The sequence below is a fragment of the Hordeum vulgare genome, chromosome 6H, assembly GCF_904849725.1.
Source record: "Hordeum vulgare subsp. vulgare chromosome 6H, MorexV3_pseudomolecules_assembly, whole genome shotgun sequence".
In the NCBI taxonomy this organism is placed as follows: domain Eukaryota; kingdom Viridiplantae; phylum Streptophyta; class Magnoliopsida; order Poales; family Poaceae; genus Hordeum; species Hordeum vulgare.
Window position 1 is genome coordinate 155752519 of NC_058523.1, and position 6656 is coordinate 155759174.

A 6656-nucleotide genomic window follows, 5' to 3' on the forward strand; every position below is an offset into this window, starting at 1 on the left:
AAGGAGGAGAAGGATCCCTCCTTATTCTCCTTCTTCTTCACTCCTTCTTCTCCTCTTCTTCTTCAGTTTAGCTTATTTTCCCCAACAAAGACATACCTAGCCAATTATCATCCAAAATGACATAATTATCTTAGTTAGGTAAAAACATCATAAGAACCTTGGTTAGCTCAATAAAATGACTAATTAATCTCCTAAAAGACATAATAAGCTCAAAATGGCATAAGAACCTTGGTTCGCTCATTAATATTATATACTTAGCTTGTTTTCCTCTAGAATGACATAATTAGTCCATTTAGCTGCAAAAAGACATAGTTAGCTATTTTAGCTCCATGAAGAGGAGAAGAGGAGAAATGAAAAGAAGGAAGAAGAAGAAGAAGAAGAGAAGAAGAAGAGACGGAGAAGGAGAAGGAGAAGAAGGAGGAGGAGAAGAAGAGAAGAAGAAGGAGAAGGAGCCCTCCTTCTTCTCCTTCTTTTTCTCTCCTACTTCTTCTCCTCCTTCTTCTCCTTCTTCTTCTCTTCTTCTTTTTTCTTCTTCTCCTCCTCCTTCTCCTTCTCCTTCCCCTCCTACTCCTCCTCCTCCTTCTTGTTTTTCTTCTCCTTCTTCTCTTCTTGCTTCTTCTCTTTCTTCTTCAATTTAGCTAATTTGTCATATATATGTTGTTGTTGTTCTTTTTCTGACTTTCTTATTCCCATTTTGCAGATTGGATGTACTACATGCATGGAAGCTAGCATTGATGGAGTGCTTTAGTTCTAGTTTTCGTTTGAGTTGATGAACAATGTGGAATTATATGTATATGTCTCTATGGATGAACAATATATGTGGAACTATATGTATATGTATATATATGGATGAAACTTTGTGCTATGAATATGTGTTGTGACCTATATATGTGCTATGAATTATATGTGCTATGTATATGTATATTGTTGTGACCTATATATGTGCTATGTTTATGTATATGTGCTGTGAAATAAATAAAAAAAACAAAACTTTGACAATATAGGCCCTTTGTCGTCTGCCAGCTGATGGCAAAGGCCTTTGCTATCAGGCAGCTGACGGCAAAGGTGCCACGTGTCGCCCAGCTGTGCAACCTGGGCAGCAGCAGCTGGCCATATAGTCTCTTTGCCGTCCGCTTCCTAGGGGGCAGAAAGCAAAGAAGAGGGCACAAAGGAGGGGGGAGGAGGGGTAGGCAGACGACAAAGAGTGGAGTGTGGTGGGGGGAGGTCGAGCCAGACGGCAAAGAGTGGAGGTGGAGGCAGACGGCAAAGAGTGGAGGGGGGAGGAGGTGGAGGCAGACGGCAAAGAAGAGGGCGAGGCAGACGGCAAAGCCTCCGTTAGCCCCTAACGGAGGCAACGCCTGTCGGCTGCCGTCTCGACCTCTTTGCCGACTACTCCTACAAAAATCTGACGGTAAAGGTCTTTGCCATCCGCTTCGGTGAGGCTGACGGCAAAGAAGCTACAATTCCGTCGTAGGCTGACGTAGAATTTTTGCCGACAGGAGTTTTCTTTGCCATCTGTCTATTACTCTTTACCGTCGGTGGATTACTCTTTGCCGTCTGTGATGGCAGACGGAAAAGAAGCTAATTCCTGTAGTGAGGGAGACGGAAAGGAATCCATGATAGCGTATTGTTGTTGTGGTAGTGGACTCATGTACGACTTATCAAAGTTGTTTAAAACTATTTAAAATTGTAGTTTAGTCTATCCAAGAGTCAAAGCTGGCTTGCTGCATGTAACCCCACAACCCCCTTTATTGATACATGTGCATGAGTAGATAGATCTGTTCTAAAGTCTTGCTGACTACTTTTGTACTCATGCTTGTTTAACAAATGTTGTAGAGGATACCCACGAGCCAACATGTGGGTTCTATCTAGACCTCCATGATGACGAGTAGCTGGTGTCCCAGCTACGACTTGGCCCCTTTCAGGAGGGATCTGTAGATAGTTAGGCTTTATGCCTTTTTCCTTTCAACTGTCTGTACCCAGACAACTTTAATGCTTCCGCTTGGTTTGTATGACTCTGGTTGGATGACTTGAGTGTCGGGTTATGTGACCCCTACCTGTAAGAACATATTATGAAAGACTCTTCCGAGTCTTCTAAATAAATGTTGTAATGTTGTATGGTTATGTTGTGATGCCATTGTTGTATCTATGCATATCAAGTATGTCATGCGTATGTGTGATGCACTGTGATATGTATGGGATTCGACATCTAGTCGTATGCCCTTAGTATCTCTCTATACAGAGAAATGCCCCTTTGTGCTTCCAACGAGCCTTGGTAGTTCGCTACTGCTCCGGACACATTGGTTGACCAGCATGTATCCTTGTTAGCTGATGTGTCTGTACCTACGGGGAAATGACACGCGGTGCAATGGAGTCCTTGTAGATTGCTACGACTCGTCTACACTCGCCGATGACCGACATCTGCTTTGCTGGGTTATGTATGCCTGTCTCTGTATAGCCAAGCCACTTGAGTTTATGACTAGTTATGTCGACCCGGGTTCTTTGACATTGGAATGCTAGCGACAAAATGCATACGTGAGTCAAAAGGCGCAAACGGTCCCGGCTAAGGTAATGTGGCAGCCATGGAATTTACCGTGCGTGACACCGCAAAGGGATGCGATGTGTTACAGGCTGGATTCCTATGGCTTAGGATCGGGGTCCCAACATGTAATTTCTTGGCTGACCGTGTGCGTAGCAGAGGTTCATAACACAATCCATGAGTAGGGTAACATATGTGGTCTTGATGTTGATCGCAAACGTTTTTTATTTCTCAAACTGTGTGCATTGTAATGGCTTTCAGAGCATAATTACCCCCTAATTTAATACATGCATTCATAATTCACATAATATAAATTTGAAAGGATGAAATCATCTATTTTATATCAAATCATGTTTGAATATAAGTTGAACAACAAATGCATAATTTGATTCACATGTACATACACTCAAGAACTACATAAGAATCAAGTCGGGCAAAAAGGAAAACCACATAAGGGACAAATAGAGAACAATGGGACCACAATTGTACTAAAGATGTTGAAGAGAGAGCTGAAACCACTATGGTTGCTGGAGAAGATGAAGCGGAAGGCCCATATTTTAACATTCTCCATGCCTAACGCATGAATGACTCTAAGCCAACCCCTAGTGATGGCCGCCCGCCCATCCTTCATTGTCTTCATTACAAATTCTCGATTCTCATTGTAGTCTTGATGATATACTTTAACCTTCATTGCATGTCCACCAATCATGTACTTTGCGTGGTAATCTTGAGTAAACTGTTTTGGGAACCATTGAAAGTAAAACATTCAGACATTGTTGTGTGACAACTCATTATGGGTAGTACTAATAGAAGGCTATGGAGTTCATAGTTACCATTCTACAACTCATTATTGTGTTGGATAGAGCGTAAACAAATAGTCCAATTGGCATCATTCGTCTCTTCTCCCTAACAATCCTTATCCGTTTCCTCACTTGATGCTGGTTAATGAATATATCATTGCCCCACACGCAAAAATGGTTCAGGCATGGATCTTTATAAAGGACATATGTACCTACAAGCAACAATGGAAAATATTAGAAGCTAAAATGAAGTTACAGAATGATGTAATAGCTCCGGATATTTGACAGGGCTCTTTCCATGAGCGAGGCTTTTTACAGGGGGTATTTTATGTGCCCATGCTAGCCATTCTCGCCCTATAGGGAGACGTTTGGACTTATCTGTGTTGTCGTATGTGAGCACCTCAATATCTGCTGCTTCGTCGTTGAACTCACGCAGCAGCTTCCGACATGGTAACGACTTGGTTGCCGCACATCAGGCTTCGAGCTCTTCCTCGACTACCAGGACTTTCATCCATTTATTGTTGAGCGTATTTTCATGACTATACATCTCTTGTTTAGTGTTCGAACCGTATCTGCTCGGATGGATCCTTGGGCACCACGAATTCTTCGGGTCCGAGGCTAACCTCGTCCTTTGACTTTGGGAGGTAATCCTTGTCCGACCAATCATCAAAGGCGCCTATGTCTTCGAGGCCGTCCTTTTCGGGAGTCCCTGTCAGCCCATTCTGTTGGGCAGGTGACACTTGATCGTTTCCACCCTGGCTCTCCATGGCATCGGGGCAGCACCATTTTCGACGTGCCCGTGGAATCAGACTTTCTTGTGCTTACGTTTTTCCCTTCGGCTTTATCTTGGGGCGATGACATTTAGAGTTTTCCTTATGCTGCTCATTGGCATCTTCCTTGGGAGTGTTGATCATATAGACGTCATATCTGGACGTTGCGACCCAACTCCCCGTATGGGGTATGGCCGCAGGTGCATTTGCTTTGTTATTTCCAGGGCCATCTTCTTCAATATTTGTGACCTCTCAGAGCCGAAGTCAAGTGTGTCGATCAAGTCCTTGACCCTGGCAACTAAGTGGGTGGTGGGTGGGATGGAAATTTCCCGGTCATCGGCTTTACATCCGATCTGATTGTAGACAACAATTGAGATTGCTAGATTTTGGATTCGATCCTGCACATCATGTATTTGCGAGAGCTCATTAGTATTGAGGGGCTAGCTATAAGTTGGGATGATGTGAAAGGTTTGTTCGGGTTTCTTGACGAGAGCCCATCATCTCGGTCGCTCCTGGCTAACCCTAGGTCGGCGGGCGGAGAAACTGCCTAAATGCAAAGATGAGTTTTGCTCGAGGGTGTCATCGGATGAGGCAATGTTTATGTCGGAGGTTGTGGCCACCGGATCCATCTCCGGGTTTGGCTCTATCAGAACGTCAGATTCAAGGATGAGATTGGAAACTTGTTATGGAGTTCCAAAGCCAACTGGATCGCCAGACCAATCCAAGTTCTGTTCTGAGAGAACCAGATCTCCTTGAGCGTCTGTGATGTACTCGAGGCTTCCAAACATGACAACCTTACGCGGGGCAAAGTTCTCGACATGGCTCAAGCGGCCGGTCAGATCAATGTGCAGCACTAAGCTATCAAAGGAAAAGAGCTGGCTGAGGACACAGATGCCACCACAGCCAATGTTACCATCAATCTGCAAGCTAGCCGTCAATCCCTAACGATATAACAGCTAGCCCTCAATGAAAGCACCAAAGTTGGTGTCAAAACCGGTAGTCCTCGGGTAGGGGGATCTGTGAGATCGGATCGATGGGTAACAAGAGACAAGGGACATGGTGTTTTTACCCAGGTTCAGGCCCTCTTTAAGGAAGTTAAACCCTACATCCTTCTCCTGCTTGTATTATGGGTGTATCAAAGTACATAGTTGATCTTGTTGGAAATATGCCCTAGAGGCAATAATAAACACTACTCGAATCCAAAAATTTGCCGACTGCCATGCCTTTGTAGTCCGTTAAAACATGGCAAAGATCCTATTTGCCGTCAGCTGGCACAAAGATGATGACAAATAGATGGCTGATGGCAAAGGTGTTGTTTGCCGTCAGCCTGGCCTTTGCCCTCTGCCACCAGACGACAAAGGCACGAACGACGGACGACAAAGGGGAGGCAAACGACAAAGGGGGCGCCACCCTAAAAGTCAGAGCCCAGCCCACCCACCGACCCCTTTGTCGTCCGCCGCCCAGCCTTTTGCAGTCGGCAAAGGGGGCGCCACCCTAACGGCACTCAGCCCCCCACCCCCGCCCCCCTAACGGCACACAACCCACCTCTCTCTCTCTCTCTCTCGCCCTACCCCCTCTCTCTCTCTCGCTCCCTGCCACCCCAGCACCGCCGCCGCACCACCGGAGCCGCTCCGGCCCACCACCCTGCCCCATCCACCCACTCCACTCCGGCCACCCCACCTCGGCCACCCACCCCGCTCCACCCCCTCCCACCGACGCCCCTGCCCTTGCGGCGCTCCTGCCGCCCCCAGACGCCCCCTACCGTCGCGCCCCCCCGGGCCGCCATAGCCGCCCCCGTCGTGCCGGTGCCGCCCCCGTCCACCGCTGCCCAATGGTCGGAGCTCACCCTTCCTCCTCCCCATGCCGCCGGAGCTCGCCCTCAACCACCATCGCCCCGGTCACCCACCTCCCCGGCTGCCCACTGCCCTCCTCTCCGGTTCAAGCTAGGTGAGCTTGGTTTTTGTTATTTGATTAGATTTATTTAGTTGATTTAGTTATTTGATTTAGTTGTAGTTTAGTTAGTTGATTTAGTTAAATAGTAGATTTATTCCTAGGTTTAGTTAATTAGGGCTAGGTTATTTGTTATTTGTTAATTTAGAGGTAGATTATGTTTTGTTAATTAGTGGTATATTCTTTTCTAGTTAATGATTGGTAGATTATGTTTTTGTTATTTTTTTCTGTTTAGTGCTATATAGGTTTAGCGATAGGTTTTGTGCCACGTTTAGTTACATAGTCATAATTGAAATAAATAGAAATAAGATGAAGCATAAAAGAAGAATAAGTAGATAAGGGAAGAAGAATAAGAAGAAGATGAGTAGGAGGAGGAGAAAAAGAAGAAGACGAAAAAGAGGAGAAGAATAAAGAAGAGGAAAAAAGAAAAGAAGGAAGAAGAAGAAGAAGAAGAAGAAGAGGAAAAAGGAAAAAAGGAAGGAGAAGAAGAAGAAGAAGAAGAAGAAGAAGAAGAAGAAGTGAAGAAGAAGAAGAAGAAGAAGAAGAAGAAGAAAAGGAAGGAAGAAGAAGAAGAAGAAGAAGAAAAGGAGAAGAGGA